Source organism: Protopterus annectens, chromosome 1.part0, assembly GCF_019279795.1.
Source record: "Protopterus annectens isolate FY-2018-M chromosome 1.part0, PAN1.0, whole genome shotgun sequence".
NCBI lineage: Eukaryota > Metazoa > Chordata > Ceratodontiformes > Protopteridae > Protopterus > Protopterus annectens.
The window spans coordinates 135448644-135471661 of record NC_056725.1 but is presented as its reverse complement, the minus strand read 5'-3'; the positions used below and the strand labels follow the sequence as shown (position 1 = coordinate 135471661).

At 45.5% G+C, this 23018-nt stretch overlaps 1 protein-coding gene across 2 annotated transcripts in view; it reads right to left on the bottom strand.

The window, feature by feature from the left end:
* TRAF5 (TNF receptor associated factor 5) overlaps positions 1-23018 on the bottom strand; it is an 845712-nt gene that overhangs the window by 246138 nt on the left and 576556 nt on the right. The gene's annotated exons all lie outside the window — the stretch shown is intronic.

Here is a 23018-nt window from a genome sequence, read left to right as displayed (position 1 = left end):
CATTTGTTGTAGTCAAAGTGGTAATACCACTGTACTGTAACAACAAAAAAGTAAAAACAGAAAAAAAGGTTACCTGGCAAAATCAGCAAATGCTTGTTAATCACAGTTTATTTTTTATTTATTTTGTTTTAATTTGTTTACAAGGGAAGATCATGGATTATAATTGACCAATTTCAGTCTTAGCCCTTGTTAAAAAAAAAAAAAAAAAAAAAAGCAGAAATTATGCTCAGCATTTGATATAAAATGAAAGAGTGAATACATTATTAAACCATTTGTATATACTTTAAAATAAACAAAACACAAAGAAAAGAAAAAATATGTACAGGTTTCGACAAGCATACGATGAATCAGAGTGAATATAGTTTCTAACATTTGCATAAGCATATGTTCAGTAAAATAAAATGATAATTTTATTAACATATGAAATGGAGAAGCCCAGGGAGATTCATATAACAAGTATCAAACAAAGAGGTTTTAGTGAGAGCAGGCAAAGACAGTTACATTATGTGACCTAAATTAATGCAACTGCACTTTGCATGATTTATTAGAAGGAATTTTAGCTGAGCAAAGAAATAGGGATAGGAAGAAATACCTTCGATATAGGATGGAGCTTGGTATGGAGAAGGAATTGTTTATGGTATGCAGTTTGGATAATAGGTTTGCAACAGTGGGACTGAGTGGCTGGTGTTTCCAAGATTATAGAATGAGTCTTACCTAGTAAGTTTAGAAGCTAAGAGGGACATGTCTGCTTGTTAAGGTGCCTGAACAGCTGAAACCCAAGCAGGAGTTGCTTGACTGGATGCCATTTAGCTCTCTCCAAAGTTAAGCAATGCTATTTGTCTCTATTAGAGAGGAAGAAACATCAGATTTTGTTTGTGATAGATCAGATAGCTGAAATGGTCTTTGATGCAGCAGCTACTTAGGGTAGCTCATATTGGAGCTGTGTGAGCAATATACCTTTACCAATGTCTGATGTAATGTATGAAACAACTTGAGATACTTGAAATAGCTGACATGTTATAATGGTGCATTAAAGGTGATAATGGACTACCCAGAAGTTGTGGGTCTACTAAGTTTTTTGTTTTACATGTGTTTACTATTAATCCACTGGATAAGGGAATGGAAGTTATCTTCTAGGTCATGCTGTAGTGAAGGCAGAGACTGTCTAGTAAAGTAGAGGACATCAGCAGCATTGAGTAGGAGTGGGAGGTAAGATAGATCAAGTAGAAGTTTGTTAACATAGAGAATTTGAGGTGACAATAATAAACTCTTGTGGAAAGCCAGTGGTTGGTGGGGATGTAGATAAGGGTGAGTAGTAGAAGTTCACAGTGAAGTGACAATTAACTTGAGGTAATTTTACAATAAAGATTTGACAATGGCAGTTTTCCAGATGTCTGGCATAATATTTCTTGATAAACAAGACTGCAAATACAAAGGAATGGAGTAATGATATAATTAGGACAGTGGAATATTAACCAGGAGTTAAATGCGATCTGATCCAGTACGGTTGACATGTTGTATTTGCTCTAGAAGAGGTGTAATGCCTTTAGGTGTGACGTGCTTGAAGTAAAACAGACGAAATATTGGGAGAGAAGTTATGTCCTCACCATACCGTTTGATGTATGTAGTCCATCTCGCCTCACATTCTTACCCGTGGGTTCGGAGCCAAATGTCGTCTCCGACTCGGCCATACTTTAGCTCGAAGTCTTTCAATTGGCTGGGCTAAGATGGTATCCCATGCTGCACTGCTCTCTAACCCCAGATCTAGTTTGCTGCGAGCACCAGCACTCACTCTCCATGCATAACAACACCTAAGGAAGGAAGAACAAACCAAGAATGAAAGGAATTCTGAAATCAGGCCTAACCTCTAGATCCTCCAGGACGGGGGAAGGTGGGGGGTAAGTAAGACTGTGAGGTGAGATGGACTACATACATCAAGAAGTTATGTACTCACCATAATGTTCTATGTTATGTAGTCCAATCTCGCCTACATTCTTACCCGTGGGACAGCGTCCCCAGCACCTAAATCCTGGGAGGCTCAGTGGAATATACTCCTGAGCACTGTGGAACCAAAGGAAGACCTGCCCCTAGATACCACATCTAACTTGTAATGAGTCACAAAGGTGTGAGGAGATGCCCAAGTAGCCGCAGCACAAATATCATCCCTACACAATCTGGCCTGAAAAGCTGTAGATGTAGATACAGACCGGGTAGAGTAAGCCTTCACTCAGAATGGTAAATCTCTTCCCCCTGAAGTATAAATGAAAGAAATACAACTGGAAATCCACTTAGACAACATGAATTTGGAAACAGGAGACTCAATTCTGTTTTCCAAAAATGAAACAAATAACTGATCAGATTTTCTGAGGTCCTTCGTTCTGTGCAAATAAAATCGTAATTGTCTTTGCACATTCAACTGATGAAATTTGAATTCTGCCTTGTTCGAGAAAGTACAGTTTTGTACCTACCATAAATGTAGATGTTCGAGGATCCACATTGCTGCAGTCATAACCTGTGGGTAGTCCGCTGTCCTCAGTCGGCCCGAATACCAAAGTGTTAGGCTGGCGTCGGTCATGGTCGCTCAGAGCTGACGTCAGTACGCAGTAGTACTTAAGCGCATGACCGACGCCATATCCTCAGTCTTTCTTGCCCCAGATGTCAGAAGGCCTAAAAAGGAAAGGCCATAGCCAAAATAGAAAATACCCAACAACCAACATAGAGAAAAAAAATAATTATCCCAAAAGAAACACAGCAACCCCAAACTATAGAGGGGAAGGAGGGAGGGGAAATTGGACTGCAGCAATGTGGATCCTCGAACATCTACATTTATGGTAGGTACAAAACTGTACTATGTTCTTCGTCTCACATTGCTGCAGTCATAACCTGTGGGTAGAATCCCAAAGCAAAGGTAAAGGGAGGCTGGCAAACTAAAAAGCATTAGGAGCTGCTAACATGCCCTGTAAAACTGCAGTGGCAAACCCAGCCCTAGACTTGGAATAAAGAGGGAGATGGTAATGTTTAATAAAAGTGCGCACTGAACTCCAAGTAGCTGCCTCCAAAATATCCTTAGTAGCTACCCCTTAAAAGGCAGTAGATGTGGCAGTAGCCCTAGTGGAATGAGGTCTGATCCCAGCAGGAACATCCTTTCCATGATGAGAATAACAAAAGGCAATACAATGGCCAATCCACTTAGAAATAGTTTGCTTTGAAACAGCTTTCCCTTGTGAACCCAAAGCAAAGGAAATAAATAACTGTTGAGTCTGCCTGAACTCTTTAGTTCTGCTCAAATAATAGCGTAACTGCCTGTGAATATCCAAAGAATGCAAGACTTTTCCCCCTTTATTTTGGGGATCAGCATAAAAAGTAGGCAAATGAATAGACTGGTTTAAGGCCACATTAGAAATAACTTTAGGCATAAAAGTAGGGTTAGTACGCAAGGACACCCTATCCTTATGGAATATCAGGAAGGGTTCAACTGCCATGAGAGCCTGTAATTCAGATACCCTCCTAGCAGACGTAATGGCCAACAAAAAAGCAGTCTTCCAAGACAAAAACTTCAGTTCAGACGTAGCTGCAGGTTCAAAAGGAGGTAAAGTAAGCTTTTCCAACACAAAATTGAGATCCCAGGAAGGAGTAGGAGCTCTACGTGGGGGTCTTATGTTTTTTGCCCCTCTAAGAAATTGTTTAAACAAAGGGTGAGAAAATAAAGGAGGGTCACAATCATAGTGAGCAGAAATGGCTGCAGCATGAACTTTCACGGAGGAAAAAGACAAACCCTTGTCTAGTAATTCAGTAAGGTACTGTAGTGTAAAACTCAAATTAGGCACTGTGACATCAAAGCTCTTTGCTGTGCTCCAAAGAAAAAATCTCCTCCATTTATCAGCATAAACTTTTCTAGTACTGGGCCGTCTGGCCTCCAAAATGACATTCAAAACCTGTGGAGGAAGCTGAGACCCCCCAGGGTCTAAAACAGAATACGCCAGGCTGTTAGATGCAGGGACTGTACCCTGACATTGAGAAAATGATTGCTTGACTGGGACAACAAGTGAGGAATCGGTGGCAAAGGCCAAGGAGGCTCCTGAACTAAACTCCTCAGCAGAGGATACCAGTGCTGGCGTGGCCAATCTGGTGCTATTAGAATCATGCAAGGCTTGTCCCGCCTGACTTTCAAGAGTACCTTGGGAAGGAGAGGCAGAGGAGGGAAAGCATAGACGTGAAGGTTGTTCCAACTGAAAGATAGAGCATCCACTTTCCAAGCTTTTGGGTGAAACGTCTTTGTGCAAAATTTTGGCAGTTGGAAATTTAGTGGAGAAGCGAACAGATCTATGTCTGGAGTTCCCCAAGCCACTGTCAACTGATGGAATACTTGAGGATCCAATTTCCACTCGTGGGGATCCACAATTTGTCTGCTCAATACATCTGCTAAGGAGTTCTGTGCTCCTGGCAGAAACCGTGCTTGAAGAGTGATGTGCAAACTCAGAGCAGTCTCCCACAATATCATAGCTTGTCTGCAAAGAGGGTAAGAATGGGTTCCCCCCTGCTTGTTGATGTACCACATGACTGTTGTGTTGTCTGTTTGAATCAACACCTGTCCTGGTTGAAGTAGGTCCTTGAAGGCCATCAGGGCAAATTGGACTGCTAACATCTCCTTCATGTTGATATGCAAATGCTGTAGTCTGGGAGGCCACGTGTCTTGAATCCATTCCCATTGAAGTGTGCTCCCCAAGCCAGGTCTGAGGCATCCGTCGTTAAGATCTGACTCGCCTCTGGTCGGGTCACAGAGAGTCCCTTGTTTAGGTGACATTCCTGAGCCCACCACAAGAATTCCTTCTGGATGCAAGGTATTATCTGAATGACAGTGTCCAAATCGTGGCAGTGTTGAGTCCATACACTTTTGAGATACCATTGTAGCTTCCTCATATGCAGTTTGGCATTGGGAAGTACCAGAATGCAAGATGCCATGAACCCCAAGGCTTGAAGGACTGTCCTTGCAGTCAGCCTGGACAGTACTGATAATTACTGGAAGTATAGGTGAAGATTTCTTTGTTTGTCCGGGGTCAAAAAAGCCATCTGAGAAGCTGTATTCAGTCTCACACCCAGAAAACACATGTCTTGAGAGGGTACTAGACTGGACTTTGTTTCGTTCACAGAATACCCTAGGCACCTTAAAACTGCCATTACATACTGTAGCTGTTGAAGTAACTTGTCTTTGTCTTGAGCAAGAATCAGGCAATCGTCCAGATAAGGATAAATTTATATTCCCCTCAGTCTTAAGAAAGCTATTACAGGAGCCAGAACCTTTGTGAACACCCTGGGCGCAGTAGATAAGCCAAAGGGCAATGCAGAGAACTGATAATGAGAAGTACCAGCCCGAAAACGCAGGAATCTCCTGCAGCTGGGCCTGATATTAATGTGGAGATAAGCCTCTTTGAGATCCAGAGTTACCATCCAGTGATCTTTGCCTAGCAGAGGCAGAAGTTGCTGTAATGTTAACATCTTGAACTTTGGAATGTCTAGGTATGTATTGAGAATGGACAAATCCAGAATTGGCCTCCAAGTGTTTCCTTTCTTTGGCACAAGGAATAGGCGAGAATAAAACCCTAGGCCTTCATCTACAAAAGCAAAGAAATTTGTTCGTGAGCCTCCAGCCTTTGCTGAGGAGGTACATCTGGCATGCCTTTGAAAGGAGGAAAAGTGTGAAAATAAAACTTGTAGCCTTGATTTATTATGTCCAACACCCATTTGTCCTGGGTGACCAAATGCCAATTTTGTTTGAAAAGTGCCAACTTTCCTCCTAGAGGAGCTGCCAGACAGGAAGAATCTGGCAGCTGGAGATACAGGTCATTGGGTCTGTTTACGAAAAGGTTGACTCCTGCCCTCACCAGAAGATTGTGCAGGAGAACTCCAAGTCCTAGGTCTGAAAGAACCCTGAGCGTGAGCCCTGCCCCTACCACGTCTAGACCTGCCCTTAGACTGAAAATCCAAAGAAGGGTAAGACCAACCTCTTGCAGGCCAATTCCTGTTAAACTTAGGGGGCTGCACTTGCAAAAATTCCTTAACCGTCTGCATAGACTTAGCTTTGTCTTCCATCTTTTTCAAAACTGACTCCACAGGAGAACCAAAAAGAACTTCAGATTGAAGAGGAGCATCCAAAATTCGAGCCTTAACATGCTCTGACAAATTCTGATCCTTAAGCCAGGCATGTCTACGAATAACTGAACCAGTAGCAGCCACCCTGGAAGAAGCCTGAAGAGCATCGTAGCCACACTGCAAGGAATGCTTACCAACTTGATCTGAAGCATGAACTAAGTCCTGCAATTCCTTACACTCTATACCCTCAGCTAAAGCATCTACCTTAGATTTCAACTGACCTAACAGAAAGTTCTGATATTTCAGCATATGAAACTGGCAATTTAAAGCCCTCATAGCTAACGTGGAGGAGGTATACACTTTTTTACCCCACCTATCCAAAGCTCTAGAATCTTTATCCAGAGGAACTGGATTCTTAACTACAGAAGCCCTGACACCCTTAGGCCCTTGAATAATAGTTTCCGGGTCAGCTCTAGGACTCTTATACAAATATTTATGTGCCTCTGGAACTCTGTAATACCTGTCTGGCTTGACAGGGGCAGGGGTAAAGAATCAGGATTAAGGGAAGCTTCAGAAAAACATCCTGAACAACATCTAAAACAGGGGAATAGCCAAAGGTCTATGTTGTGGCAAAACAAAAATTCCCTAAGCCTCTTACGAGAATCTGAAAAATCCTGACCTTCCCACTTGAAATGCTCCCTCATGGAGTGCAAGGTTTCAGAAAAGGAAAAATCCTCTGGAGGAGAAGCAGAAGGACAGGAATCCTCTGCACCCGAATCAGAATAGGGAGGAAAATCCTGGATATCCTCAGCTGAGGACTCAGAGTAATCTGAGGAATGCTCCAATCCCTCTAAATCTGTCTCCACCCTAGGCCTCTTCTCTGGAGGGGGCATAGAACCCCTGATCAAAGTAATCAAATCCTCTGCCATTTTCAACATATGTTTTTAGGAACAGAGCCCGAAGAACTAGGGCTGTGGCCTGTACCAGAAAGACCAGGTCTAGCCTTAGCAGGTCCTTTAGTGACAGAAGTAGAAGGCCTAATAACCTTTTGTAAGGATGGAACCACAGAAACCTGAGAAGCCCCCTCGGCCTGACCTAACTCCTGAGAGGCCAACTCCTGTAATAGTAAAGGTTCCCCTTGGGATTCAGCCGAGACCTCGGCTGGATCCACAGATTCAACCGTAGATTTCATAGAACCGGCGTCCGCAACGGACGACTCATCCGGTTTAGACTTTAAAGATTTATCTTTTCGCTTTTTTGCGATAGCGGGCGTCGGAGGATCCAACGGCATGTTGTAGTTACACCGCTTACCGAAAACAAGCCTAGCACAGTCTAATCTGCGTTTAATGGTGCGCTTATTAAATCTAGCGCAAAAGCGACACCCGACTATGTCGTGCTCAGGCCCCAAGCAAGGAATACAGAGAGAGTGATAGTCCCTATGAGGTATCTGTTTCCCACAAGAAATACAATTATTAACTTTTTCTGACATCCGGATTAACTGAGGCAAGAAAAGACAAAAATGTTCCCCAACGGGGTACTTAGCCCAACTTGGTCTTCGGTCTGAAACTCGAAAATTGAAAATTTCAGAACGCCGAACGGCACTTGCAAACGCTGCTTCTGCTTCGGACCACGTGGCAAGAAAGACTGAGGATATGGCGTCGGTCATGCGCTTAAGTACTACTGCGTACTGACGTTAGCTCTGAGCGACCATGACTGACGCCAGCCTAACACTTTGGTATTCGGGCCGACCGAGGACAGCGGACTACCCACAGGTTATGACTGCAGCAATGTGAGACGAAGAACATTGGAGGAAAAAACACTGGTAATTCAATGGATTGGTTAAGATTACTAACTGACACTACTTTGGGAAGAAAGGAAGGATTCCGTCTGAGAGAAACCCTGTCCTTATGAAAAATCAAATAAGGTGGTTTTAATTGATAAAGCTTGAAGCTCCGAAACACGTCTGGCTGACGTGATGGTTACCAAAAAGACAGTCTTCCAAGTTAAGAATTTTAAATCACAAGTGGCTGCAGGCTCAAAGGGGGGTGAAGTAAGACCCTGCAGAACAAAGTTTAAGTCCCAAGGCATATCAGGTTCAGAGACAGGAGGATGAAGCAACAAAGTGCCTTTCAGGAAAGCCTTACAAAGTCTATGTGCTATTAGATGAGGTTCGTCTGCGACATGAAAGGTAGAAATCACCGCCAACTGGACTTTAATGGTTGCGGCAGCTGATCCCTGGTTGAAAAGCATAGAGAGAAACTCCAATACTGACGGGATTGGAGCTGTGTAAGGGTCAATCTGTTTGGCATGTTCCCAGATGGAAAATCTCTTCCATTTGCTGTAATAAATCTTCCTGGTTGAAGGCTTATGAGAGGAAGATAGAATATGAACCACATCCAGTGGAAAATGGTGAAGCCTAACTAATGACGGAAGTGGAGTAGCCAAGCTGTCAACCGGAGGGTCCGAAGAGAGGGATGGAGCTGCCCTGACATATGAGTCAGTAAGTCTGGTTGTAGGTCCAGAATCCAAGGAGCGTCCATGAGATAGGGATGGCGAAAGTGGAACCAAATTTGAAGAGGCCAGTGTGGAGCAATCAGAATCATTTCGCTTCCTGAGGATTGCATTTTCTGAATAACCTTTGACAGCAATAGAACCGGAGGGAAAGCATATAGTAGACCGGAGGGCCAATCGTGGACTAGAGCGTCCCTGGGTGACTCCCCCTGAGGGGGGATAAGGGTGAAGTAACTGCTGCATTTGGCACTGAGGGGGCTGACAAAATGGTCGCAGCAAGGCTGATCCCACCTGTGGAAAATCTGCTCCGCAACTTGACAGTTCAGGGACCACTCGTGAGGCATCAGAAAGCTCTGCTTAGCCTGTCTGCAATCACACTGGACTTCCCCGGAATGTGCGTTGCTACCAGAAAACGTTGGGAAGACACTGCCACACTCGCATAGCCTCTCTGCAAAGGGGATACGACTTGGTTCCTCCCTGTTTGTTCAGATACCATACCACCAACATATTGTCTGAGTGGATTGCAATAGTCCCGAGAGGAAGAAAGCTCTCAAGTGCTTGCAACACTAGTAGCACTGCTCTTATCTCCAGGACATTGATATGCAGATAAATCTCGTGCTCTTGCCACGTTCCTTGGACTGTCCTGCCTAGATAATGCCCCCCCACCCCATCATGGAGGCATCCGTGGTCACCGTGGCAACCGGAGGCAAAGGAACGAACGGTTTTCCCACACTGAGGTTGCCGGTGTGAAGCCACCAAATGAGATCCTGTCTGTGAGCAGAATAGGGTGAGAAAGTGGAAGATGTTGAATAGACCACTGGGCGAAGAGTAGCCACTGAAGGAGCCTCATATGTAACCTTGCCAGGGGAACTAACAATCGTAGCAGCCATCGTCCCCAACAATTGGAGGACCAGTCTTGCCTTCACTCTCCTCAGAGGGAGCAAGGTGTAAATCTGTTGTTGTAAAACTCTGATTCTTTCCTGTGGTAAAAACGCCCACATGAGGACCGTGTCTAATTCGGCGCCTATAAAGGTGACATGCTGCAAGGGCAACAAGGCAGATTTTTCCCAGTTCAAGGTGATGCCCAACTGTTGACATAGGTTGACAGTGACATCTCTGGTCTGAAGTAGCAGATGCCTTGTGGTGGCAGTAAGGAGCCAGTTGTCCAGGTATGGAAACACTTGGAATCCCTGACATCTCAAGTGAGCAGTCACCAGTGCCATGCATTTGGTAAACACCCTGGGGGCTGTGGTGAGACCAAAGGGCAGGGCTCAAAACTGAAAGTGATTGGCTCCTAGCCGGAAGCGCAGGTGACTTCTTGATGCCCTGTCCATCTTTATTTGGTAGTAAGCATCCTTGAGGTCGATGAAGCACATCCACACTTCTTTTCCCAACAATGGCAGAATAGATTGCAACGTGACCATTTGGAACTTGGACTTTTGCACATGGGTGTTCAGTTGGCTGAGATCCAAAATGGGTCTTAGGTCCCATGTCCTTTTCGGCACCAAAAAGAATCTGGAGTAAGTCCCTAATCCGATCTGGTCTGAGGGGACATGTTGGATGGCTCCTTTTTCCAGCAGCTTTGAAACCTCTGAAGCTTCGGAATCCCTTTGACTTGGTGGAACATCCGGGATTTTCTTGATTGAAGGGGGGAGTTGACGAGAAGTGAATGATATACCCCCCGGAAATTATTCGTAGAACCCATTGGTCCTGAGTGATACTTTTCTAGGCCTCCTGGTATAGTAAAATGCAACCCCCAACTGGCTCTGGAAACGCACAGTCAGGCCTCCCATCAGGAGCGGCGGTAGGGAGAACCACGAAAGGAATCGCGGTCTCCTGAGTTATGAGGGCCTCCTCTGCCCCTAGGGTGGCGTCTACCTGAATAACCACCCCCTCCCCTGCCTCTGGAGGAGGACTCACCTTGTGAATCGGGGAAAAAACCTCTGTGATTTCTTGAACCACATCTTCCCACTCCTCTGGGCCTTGGGATAAGGCCTAGAGGGAAGGGAAAAATGGACTCCTATGGCAGACAGAGTTTTTCCCTCTTGCTCACACCTAGTGAGAGTGTCTTTCACCTTGGTTCCGAACAAAGAGGAACCATTAAACGGGGTGTTGGTGAATGTAGACTTGAAGGCCTCTGCAAAATGACAAAGGCGCATCCAGGCATGTCTCCTAAGAGCGACTCCTGAACTTGCTGCCCTACTCGCTCCCTCGGCTGCGTGACAGTTCAGCCTCATGGAGGAGTTCGCAATAGGATTGAGGGTAGACATCTGAGCGCTGACTTTCTGAGCCACCGCCTCAGAAACATTACCCGTTAGAGTATCTCCAAGCCCCTTTAGGAGACCTCTCTGGAGCTGTGTAAAGTGTGATAAGTAATTCAGTGACCGCAAAGTACAGGCCGCTGAAGAAAACATATGCTTCCCATACAGGTCCATAGTCCTAGACTCCTTGTTAGGGGGATGGACGGTGGAAGAAGTCTCTGCCAATTCCTTCTTGGTGACCACTGCCACCACCATGGCATCCACAGGGACTCCCTTGGATAGAAATTCCTTATTATAAGGGGCAGACAAAAATTATTGGGTCTCCTGGGGACTGGTTCCACAGAGTCAGGGGTTTCCCACACCCTTCGACAAACCAGATCCAGAAGCTCGTCGAAGGCTGGAGACACCCAGGAGGCGGAAGGCTGAGCACCAAAGGCCTTCAGGAACACCGACTCCTCTTCGGATGGGGCTTTGGAAGCCAGTTACCTCTTTGCTTCAAAATCTCTAGGATGGCAGAGAAAGAAACATCCTCAGAGGATGACTTAGGGGACCCCTCTGATTCCTCGAGGTCGGTGTCTGACGTCAGATACTCATCTTGGGAATCTATGTGCTTCCTCTTTCACATTCTCTTTCTGGGTGGCTCCTCAGGCAAAAATTCTGAGGGGCCCTCAGAAATATGGGGACCACTCATGGGGGTAACCTGAGGCCTTGGGGCTCCACTGTCAAGAGATAGAGAGCGATCAGAGACCAGCACCGGTGCTGTAGGGGACAGAGTGACCGAACCGTATGATGCCGCTGACGACCTGGCCAGCGGGCCCGGCATGGACTCAAAATCTGGTCCTCCCAGGTCCGAAGATCGACCAGCCATGGAAGACCTCGGATCAGAAGGGACCAGGTCCGAAGCAGAGACAGGAGTCAGGCTTCCCCGTGCCAAAGTACCGAGAGGGAGACTAGGAGCCGAGAGGTGTCCCGAAGCCTCCCCCTCGGGTCCGACCGAGGAATCCTGAATCCTGAACCCCGTGGACGGCGCCGACGGAGTCGGAGCTGACTTCGGAACCGATAAGTCAGGAGGGGCTGTCGGAACTGACCTAGGGACATGAAACGGAGCCGAGCACTCCGGCTCTAAAAGCGGAGATGCGCTCAGAGGAGGAAGTATCGACGTAGGTAGAGGGACCAGCTCCGGAACAGACTGGGTCGGAGCCGAAAACAATTTAGCCAGTACCGGTGACTGAAGAAGTCTCTGCACCACTCTATCAACATCCACATCAGATAAGGTGGAGGATTTAGAGGATAGGGAAGGAGATCGAGACCTCCTCTCTGAAGGAGACCTGCGAGGAGGAGATACAGGCCTAATGACAGGCAAACGGTTCCGAACAGGCTCCGAGAGAATAGGAGCCGAAGCAGGTTCCATAGAAACTGACACTTCCTGCGGCCCCGAGGACAATGGAGCCGAGGATGTCATCAATGATTTAGCTGTTTTCTCCAGCGGCTCCAAGGATACTGATGGAGCTGGGGATCGCTTTTTAGCCTTGGAAGATTTAGCTTTAGATGGAGAAGACTTAAAGCTGGAAGCACTCTCCAAACTCTCCTCGAAAGAGGGTTTCAGAAGTCCCTTCAAAATCAATTTGTTCTTCCTTTCCTGAAGAACACGTGGGCTAAAAGCATGACAAATCTACACGATTCCTGGAGGTGAATCGCTCCCAGACAGTATACACAGAGTGTCCATCAGTGATAGACATCTTATAACTGCACTTCGTGCACTTCTTAAAGCCCGAGGGCTTATGCTCCTTAGTATCTTTAGACATAGTCACTACAAAAACTGAGTCACTAACCCAACAACCAGACCAACGGTCAATCAGCCACAAGCGCGGGAACAGAACAAACAGACAGTACACCACAAAGACCTCCAACGTAAATGGTCCTAGAACACAAGGTCAAGAGGGAGGACTAGTTCCTCTTACATTAAACAGCCTTAGCCCAAGGGAAGTTAAGTTAGCACACAAAGGTAAGCGAGGGGACAGACTAGGTCCTCCAACTGAAACTGGCCTAGCCCGTTGGAAACAGCTAGTGGGATACCACAAGAAACACGCTAAGACAAGAAAAAAACAACTTTTCCACAAACACAGCTCAAAGATAACACACATAAATAGCTATGAAAATAGCTTTTTTTGCAAAAACGTCTCTGCTATAAAGATGAAAAGAATACTTAGCCACAGCCAAGAGCGAGACCATGTCCGAGCTACACGAGCGGCAAACGAGATCTGAGGACAGAGAGCAGTGCAGCATGGGATACCATCTTGATCCAGCCAACTGAAAGACTTCGAGCTAAAGTATGGCAGAGTTGGAGCCGACATTCGGCTCCGAACCCAAGGGTAAGAATGTAGGCGAGATTGGACTACGTAACATCATATTTTAAAAGGGGAGGAGAAAAGTAAACATGAAGGTGTCCACTGGGGACAGAATCAGGGTACCACTGGCTTATGCTAATGATATAGGTCAGGTATGTGAAATAGTAAAAAGAAATTGCCCCATTTTAATGACTGACAAAACTACTAAAAAAATAGTAGGTGAGACACCATGTTTCGCTTTTAAGAACTGTCCATCCCTGAGGAGACAACTCTGCTATAGACTGAACAGACAGACTTGGAACAATGTTTATTTCACATCTACTGGGAGAGGCACCTATCCTTGTAAGTCATGTAGAGTGTATAGTTATATATCTAGTGAGGAAACTTTTATCATCTAGTGTCTGGAAAAAAGATTTATTCCTAGGTTCCATGCAGAGTGTACTTCTGCAGGCTTAGTTTGCTTGGGTGTTTGCCAGTATTGCACGTTTCTACATTGGAAAGACGGCCAAAAAACACAATTGTAGACTTTGTACTTAAGGTCCAGCTTCACAGCAAATTCCAACGGCAAAAACAGATGATCCGGACCACCAGGCTGATAAAAAACAGTAGTTTAATAAAATGCAGTAGATAATAAAATGCAGTAGGTTAGCAGTTTCAGATTTAAAAAAAAAAACTTTTTCAGACAACATACAAAAGTTATAAACACCTTTTAAAATGCATAACAGACAAAGACTCAGTAAAAAACGCTCCTCTTTTTTAAAAAAAGGCTTGATAGGAATGACACCATTCAGGCCAGGTGCTCTATCAGCACCCAGATTGGTAATCCATCTAGTTTCGCTACATTCTGTTATATTTCTCAAGTCACCTCCCCCTCCTGGTTGGATGAATAACCTGCAAAACCATAAAAGAAAATAGATGCCCAGGGTACTGCTTTACATGCTGATACAGGGCATTATGTATATTAGCTGTACATATAGCTGACATATGTTGCAATACCCTGTCTTTCAATCTACAATTCATTTTACCAACATAAAAAGAACAACATTGCATACAGTCAGCCAAGTATATAATATTGCTGGTCAAACAGTCAGCATATTGTTTCAATGAATAACTCTTTCCAGACAGTGGATGGATGAATGTGTTATGTCTAATATATTGACAAGCTTTGCAATGTCTACAGGGGAATGTCCCTTGTCGCCCCATGACAGGTTTCATAACCCCCTTTTGGTCTGTACAGAGCAAATCCTTTAAATTCTTACTACGTTTGAAACAAAATGTGGGTTCCTGAGTTATTAATGCCTTCACTCTATCATCAGTTAACAAGATTTTCCAGTTTTGGCGAATAATGTCACATTAGCCCCCCCCCCCCCCACATTGTTACTATAATTCAAAGTAACTCGAAGGGGCTGCTTGCTTATATCAGTTTCCCTGTCATGCGCCTATACATTTTCAGAAAACCATGGTTTTGCTTTGTTCAACCTCTCTTCTTTATTTTTATTAAATGCCCGCTGTATTATGTTCTGATTATATCCCCTTGCTTTCAAATTCACCATCAGTTCTGCAGACTTCTCCCTATAAGTCTCATCATTAGTACATAACCTAGATGTTCAAAAAAATTGTCCATGAGCAATATTGTTAAATGTATACCTGGGGTGCTTGCTATCATAGGCTAGGAGAGTATTCCTCCAGCATTCCTTCCTATATAGCACAGTCTCAATCCGTTGTTCTGTGTTTTTCATCACTCAGATATCTAAGAAATCTATAGTTGTATCCAAGAATGAAATACTAAACCTCAAAAAATCATTGGTGCTTTCCAGGTAGGTAACAAACTCATAAAGCTGTTCCTGTGTCCCTGTCCAAAGCAGGAAGACATCGTCCACAAAACGGACATAGTAACTCAGGTACCCCCTCCATAAATGGTTTAACTTGAATATAGCTTGATCCTCCCAATAAGCCAACACTATGTCGGCATATGAGTTTGTGCAGTGGGTGCCCATGGCCACGCCCCTGCTCTGATGATAGAAGCAATTATGATACATAAAAATATTGTTGCTCAACACAGTCCAACAGTAGACATACACTGTCAATATCAATTTGATTCAAGATTTGTACTTGTTTCAAAAAGGCCTCAATGGCCATCAAACCATATTCTTTTGTAATTACTGTGAACAAACTGTTTATATCCAAGGTTACTAACAATCTGTATAGTCAGCATTGGGACCTAAATGACTATGTAAAGATTGCAAAAAAATGAGCGGTGTCCTTTAATGAGCTTAATCTGGACACTAGTTTTGCTTATATGAAATTTTTTCTTACCTATGGAGAAAGAACTAGTGAGTTGAATTGAATCACAGCAGAGAAGGATAGAATTGCGATTTAAGGAGGAATATCATCAGGTTAAGCTGAATGACCTGTATTGTGCTGTGACAGCTTATGACTCTAAATTACAACATATTAAAATGAAAAAAAAAAACTTTCAAGAGACTATAAGGATTTTGTGCACGGGCATATTTTCACATGGTCAAGGGATGTACCACCATGGAATTATCCTTCTGGGACATCTAATTGGCAGGCTAATGAACATTCCACCTTAAATTCAGTTGTAAGAGGCAAAGGAGCTGATACAGGGACCAGGATGGAAGTGATGACATCATCAAACGTCGACTTAGCACCTATGCAAGACTTAACTGTGGAGGTGATTAACCAGCAGCAGACAATGCCACAAGAGACTTGCAACCCCACACATATGGTTTTAAACAGTACTAATGTGCTGGGAGCTCGACCAAAAACCATTTTCACATTTTCTCTTTTCACATTTTACCTGTACCTGTGAAGAAAGAGAACCAGAACAGAGGTCATTCGTTGAATCGCAATGTAAAGAGGCGAAAAACATCCATGTGACTGCCAATGGCAATAGACACTGTAATGTATATAATATTTCTGATTACATTTTATCTGATGCTGAAAATTATGTTTTGAGCAAGGGACTTAACATTCATTCCAAGTACAGGGTCAAGTCTTAGTGACTGTGTGTTAGATTTGAGAATGTTTGCCAGAAATGTTGAATTGAAACGTATTTGTGGTGCAGAATCTATTCCTAGGGACTGTACTCTTAGGCAACCGAGCACATTTAACCTCCCTGTCAGTCAAGTAGTTGAAACTTTTATAAAAACCTGTGAAGATGATATTTTTAAATTTTTGAACACAAAAAACAAGCATGTTTTTCATAACATGAACTGGGAGCAACGCCAAGCATTAAGGGCACTTATCGAGAATAAGAATATCATAATAAAACCTGCTGACAAGGGAGGGGGCGGTTGTAGTCATGAACATTGAATTCTATCATAATAGTGTTCTTATGTTAAGGGACTCAAATACTTATCAACAGCTAACACCAGTTGATATCAATAGGATTATCAGTAACGTTGAGCATGAGTTTTCCAACTTGAGGTTAAGCAACTGTATTAATGAAGACACTTTAAAGTTTATATTGATTGAGCATCCTGTTGTTGCACTGTTCAAAGCTTTACCGAAAATACATAAATATCCTAAGAACCCACCATTACGTCCAATTGTATCTGGAAGGGGGTGGGATACTGAACATGCTTCTATATGGGTAGAGGCTCATCTAAGAAAGTGTTTCGTTTCTGTACCCAGAATATTAAAGGACACAGCTCATTTTTTGCAATCCTTACACAGTCATTTAGGTCCCAATGCTGACTGTACAGATTATTTGTTAGTAACCTTGGATATAAACAGTTTGTTCACAGTAATTACAAAAGAATATGGTTTGATGGCCATTAAGGCCTTTTTGCAACAAGTACAAATCTTGAATCAAACTGATATTGACAGTGTATGTCGACTGGTGGACTGTGTGTTGAGCAACAATATTTTTATGTATCATAATTGCTTTTATTATCAGAGCAGGGGGTGGGCCATGGGAACCCCCTGCACAAACTCATATGTCAACACAGTGTTGGCACATTGGAAGGATCAAGCAATATTCAAGGCAAACCATTTATGGAGGGAGTACCTGAGTTACTATGTCCATTTTGTGGAAGATGTCTCCCTGCTTTGGACAGGGACACAGGAACAGCTTTATGAGTTTGTTTCCTACCTGGAAAGCACCACTGATTTTTTGAGGTTTAGTATTTCACTCTCGGATACAACTATAGATTTCTTAAATGTCCGAGTGATGAAAAACACAGAACAATGGACTGAGACTGTGCTATATAGGAAGGAATGCTGGGGGAATACTCTCCTAGCCTATGACAGCATGCACCCCAGATATACATTTAACAATATTGTTCAGGGACAATTTTTTCGAACATCTCGGTTATGTACTAATGATGAGACATATAGAGAGAAGTCTGCAGAATTGAGGGTGAATTTGAAAGCAAGGGGATATAATCAGAACATAATACAGTGTGCATTTAATAAAAGTAAAGAAGAGAGGTTGAACAAAGCAAAACAAGAAGTTATGTACTCACCATAACGTTCGATGTATGTAGTCCATCTCGCCTCACATTCTTACCCGTGGGTTCGGAGCCCCGATTTTACTAGCTCGAAGTCTCTCATTGGCTGTGCTAAGCAGGTATCCCATGGTGCACTGCTTCATATCCCCAGATCTAGTTTGCTGCGAAACTCATTTGTACTCCATGCACACATCACATCCATATAAAGAATAAGCTAAGCAAGGGAACTCTGTAGATGACAACCTAACCTCCAAATCCTCCAGGAAGGGGGGAAGGTGGGAGGGTACATAAGAATGTGAGGCGAGATGGACTACATACATCGAACGTTATGGTGAGTACATAACTTCTTGATGTTATGTAGTCCTATCTTGCCTACATTCTTACCCGTGGGACAGCGTCCCTAGCACCTATATCCTGGGTGGCTCACAGGAAAATACTCCTGAGAACTGTGGAGCCAAAGGAAGACCTGCCCCTGGAGACCACATCCAATTTGTAATGAGAAACAGAAGTGTGAGGAGAAGCCCAAGTAGCTGCAGCACATATATCATCCATTGACAATCTGGCTTGGTAGGCTGTGGATGTAGAAACAGCACGAGTAGAGTGTGCCTTGACCAGAAATGGCAGATTTTTACCTCCTGCTTGATAGATGAAAGAGATACAACTGGCTATCCATCTAGACAGTGTGACCTTGGATACCGGGGAACCCATTCGGTTTTCCGAAAAGGAGACAAAAAGTTGGTCAGATTTCCGGATATCTTTTGTCCGGTGTAGATAGAAGCATAACTGTCTATGTACATCCAATTGTTGAAATCTAAATTCTGCCTTGTTAGAAAAGTGGGGGAAGAAAACAGGCAGCTCAATGGACTGATTCATGTTAGACACGGAAGCCACTTTAGGAAGGAACGAGGGGTTTGGTCTAATAGAGACCATATCTTTATGGAAGATTAAATAAGGAGGTTTGATAGAGAGGGCTTGAATTTCCAAAACCTGCCTTGCTGAAGTGACTGCTGTTAAGAAAGCTGTTTTCCATGTCAAGAATTTCAATTCGCAGGTAGCTGCTGGCTCAAATGGTGGTAAAGTAAGGGCTTGTAGAACAAAACTGAGATCCCAGGGCATGATAGGTTCGGACACTGGGGGACAAAGCAACAGAGTACCTTTAAGGAATGCTTTGCACAGTCTGTGTGCCATGAGACTAGGTTCATTAGGTAAGTGGAAATTAGATATCGCCGCCAGTTGAACTTTGATGGTGGCTGATGCGGACCCCTGATGGAAAAGCATAGACAAGATCTCCAGAACTGAGTCTATTGGAGCTGTGTAAGGATCAATGCCTCTGGTATGTGCCCAGATAGAGAACCTTTTCCATTTACTAGAATAAATCTTTCTAGTGGATGGTTTATGAGAGGACGATAATATATGGACCACTACCGGTGAAAAATTATGAAGTCTGACTAATGATGGAAGTGGAGTAGCCAGGCTGTCAACTGGAGGGTCATCAGGGAGGGGTGGAACTGTCCCAACATGCGTCAGTAAATATGGTTGGGGGTCCAGAATCCAAGGAGTATCCACAATGTATGGTTGAAAAAAGGGGAACCAGACTTGATGAGGCCAGTGTGGAGCAATCAGAATCATTCTGCTTCCCAAGGATTGCGCTTTCTGAATCACCTTTGACAGCAGGGGAAACAGAGGGAAAGCATAAAGCAGACCGGAGGGCCAATCGTGAACCAGAGCGTCCCTGGTTGACTCCCCCCTGTGGGGAGATCAGCGTGAAGTAGTTGCTGCATTTCGCATTGAGATGGCTGGCAAAAAGGTCACAGCAAGGCTGACCCCATCTGCTGAAAATTCGCTCTGCAACCAGGCGATTCAGGGACCACTCGTAAGGTATCAGGATAGCTCTGCTTAGCCTGTCCACAATCACGTTGGAGTTCCCCGGAATGTGCATTGTCACCAAAAACCGTTGGGACGTTATTGCCCAATGCCACACTCGCATGGCCTCTCTGCACAGAGGGTAAGATCGGGTTCCCCCTTGCTTGTTGAGATACCACACTACTGACATGTTGTCTGAGTGTATTGCAATCGTCCCTAGAGGAAGAACCCCCTGAAGTGCCTGCAACGCAAGAAGCACTGCTCTCATCTCCAGGACATTTATATGCAAATGTATCTCATGTTCTTGCCACGTGCCTTGGACTGTCCTGCCAAGATAATGCCCCCCCCCCCCAATCTGGGAGGAGTCCGTAGTCACTGTGGCAATCGGGATGGATGGAACGAAAGGCTTTCCCCCATTCAAATTGTTGGTGCACAGCCACCAACCAAGGTCCTGCTTGCATCTGTCCGTGAGTAAGATGGGATGAGACAGTGGGAGTCTTTGGAGAGACCATTGAACAAAGAGGAGCCATTGGAGAGTTCTTATGTGTAATCTCGCTAGAGGAACCAACATGGTTGTCGCTGCCATGGTCCCTAGGAGTTGGAGAACCCATCTTGCCTTCGCTTGTGTCAGGGGCATCAGCATGTGTATCTGTTGTTGTAATACTGTGATCCTTTCTCGTGGTAAAAATGCTCGTATTCTAATGGTGTCTAATTCTGCTCCTATAAAGGTGACATGCTGTGAGGGCAATAAGGCAGATTTTTCCCAATTTATTGTTATGCCCAACTGGTGACATAGATTGATGGTAGCATTCCTGGTTTGAACTAGTTGATGCCTGGTGGGAACGGTAAGGAGCCAGTCGTTCAGATACGGAAACACCTGGAATCCATGACGTCTCAAGTGAGCCGTCAACACCGCCATACACTTGGTGAACACCCTGGGGGCTGTGGTGAGACCAAAGGGCAGGGCTCGAAACTGGAAGTGACTGGCTCCCAGCCGGAAGCGTAGGTGACTCCTGGATGCTCTGTCCATTTTCACATGGTAGTAAGCATCCTTGAGGTCGATGGAGCACATCCATACCTCCTCTCCCAACAATGGGAAAATCGATTGTAGTGTGACCATACGGAACTTAACTTGTGTATGTGATTGTTGAGTTGGCTGAGATCTAGTATGGGTCTCGGGTCCCCTGTTCTTTTCGGCACCAAAAAGAATCTTGAGCAAGTCCCTAATCCGATTTGGTCTGAGGGGACACGCTGGATAGCTCCTTTTTCTTGCAGCTGCGAGACCTGTGAGGCTGCTTGATCCCTTTGACTAGGTGGTACGTCCGGGATTTTTCTGATTGGCAGGGGTACTGACGAGAATGGAATGAGGTAACCTCCGGAAATTATCCGTAATACCCATCGGTCCTGGGTAATTCTTTCCCAGGCTTCCGGATGTAAGGAAATTCGACCCCCGACTGGCTCCGGATAAGCGCAGTCGGGCACACCCTCAGGAATGACAGTATGGAGACCCACGGAAGGAGTCACAGTCTCCCGAATTGCGGGGGCCCCGTCTGCCTCTGGGGTGACGTCTCCCTGAATAACCCCCCCTCCCCTGCCTCTGGAGGGGGGTTCACCTTGTGCGGCAGGAAAAAGCCTCTGTGATTTCATGAACCACATCCCCCCCCCCCCGCTGGGCATTGGGATAAGGCCTAGAAGGAAGGGAAAAACGGACCCCTACGGCAGACAGGGTCTTTCCCTCTTGCCTGCACCTGGTGAGGGTGTCTTTCACTTTGGTCCCAAACAAGGAGGAACCATCAAAAGGGGCGTCGGTGAAGGAAGACTTGAAGGCCTCCGCAAAGTGACACAGGCACAGCCAGGCTTGCCTCCAAAGGGCGACCCCTGAGCTTGCTGCCCTACTCACTCCCTCGGCTGCATACGAAATGAGCCGCATGGATGAGTTGACAATGGAGTTGAGGGTAGAAACCTGGGCGTTAACTGTCTGAGCCACCGCCTCAGGAACATTACTCGCAAGAGTATCTCCTAACTCTTTGAGGAGATCTCTCTGGAGCCAAGTGAAGTGAGACAAGTAATTCAGCGACCATAACGTAAAGGTCTCTGATGAGAGGGTACGCTTCCCATACTGGTCCATGGTCCTAGACTCCTTGTTAGGAGGATGGACGGATGAAGAAGACTCTGCTACTTCCTTCTGGGTGGCTGCCGCCACCACCATGGCATCTACAGGAACTCCTTTAGACAGAAACTCTTTGCCCTGGGGGGGGCGGAAAGAAACTTGTTGGGACGTCTGGGCACGGGCTCCACAGAATCAGGGTTCTCCCACACTCTTCGACAAATCAGGTCAAGGAGTTCGTCGAAGGGTGGAGACACCCAGGAGGTGGAGGGTTGAGCACCAAAAGCCTTAAGGAATACTGACTCCTCCTCGAAAGGGGCTTTGGAAGACCAGTCACCTCTATGTTTCAGTATCTCCAGGATATCGGAGAAGGAAACATCAGAGGATGACTTGGGGGACCCCTCCGATTCCTCGAGGTCAGTATCAGAGGTGAGGGATTCATCTTGGGAGTCTATGTGCTTCCTCTTGCACGTTTTCTTTCTGTGGGGCTCCTCAGGCACCAACTCTGACGGACCCTCAAAAATTTGGGGACCACTCATGGGGGTATCCCTAGGCTCTGGTGCTCTGCTGTCCATGGATGAGTGGTGGGTGACAGAGTGACTGACCCGCGTAACTGACGATCTGGCCAGCGCGGTCCGCATAGCCTCGAAGGCTGCCCCCCCCCCCCGAGTCTGAGGAGCGACCAGTCTCTGAGGCCATGACAGGAGTCGGAGTTCCCCAAGCCGAAGCACCGAGAGGGAGACTCGGAACCGAAATAAGTCCCGAGATGTCCCCCTTAGGCCCGACCGAAGAGTCCCGAGTCCCGAACTCTGATGACGGAGCAGACGGGGTCGGAGCCGATGCCGGTACCGATGGAGCCAAATGGGGCATCAGAGCCGGCCTAGAAACATCACGAGGTGCGGAACACTCCGGCTCCGAAGACAGAGATGCGCTCGGAGGAGGAATGATCGAAGAAGGTGTCGGGACGGGCTCCGGAGCCGAAAACAATTTTGCCAAAACCGGTGACTGTAGGAGCCTCTGAACCACCCTATCCACATCCACATCCGAAAGGGTCCTGGAGAATTTGGAGGACAGGGATGGAGAATGCAATCTCCTCTCAGGAGAAGTAGGTTTGAGACTGGGCGATCGGCTCCTAGGAGGTTCCAATATAATTGCAGCCAATGCCGGCTCCATAGATACCGATCCTTCCTGCGGCCCCGAGGACAGTGGAGCCGAGGAGGTCGATGCAGTTTTAGACATCCGGAGGCTCCGATGAAGCTGACAGAGCCGGAGATCTCTTTTTTGACTTGCCAGATTTAGACTTGCCACTGGAAGCAGAATCCATAGCCTCTTCAAAAGAAGGTTTCAAAAGTCCCTTTAAGAT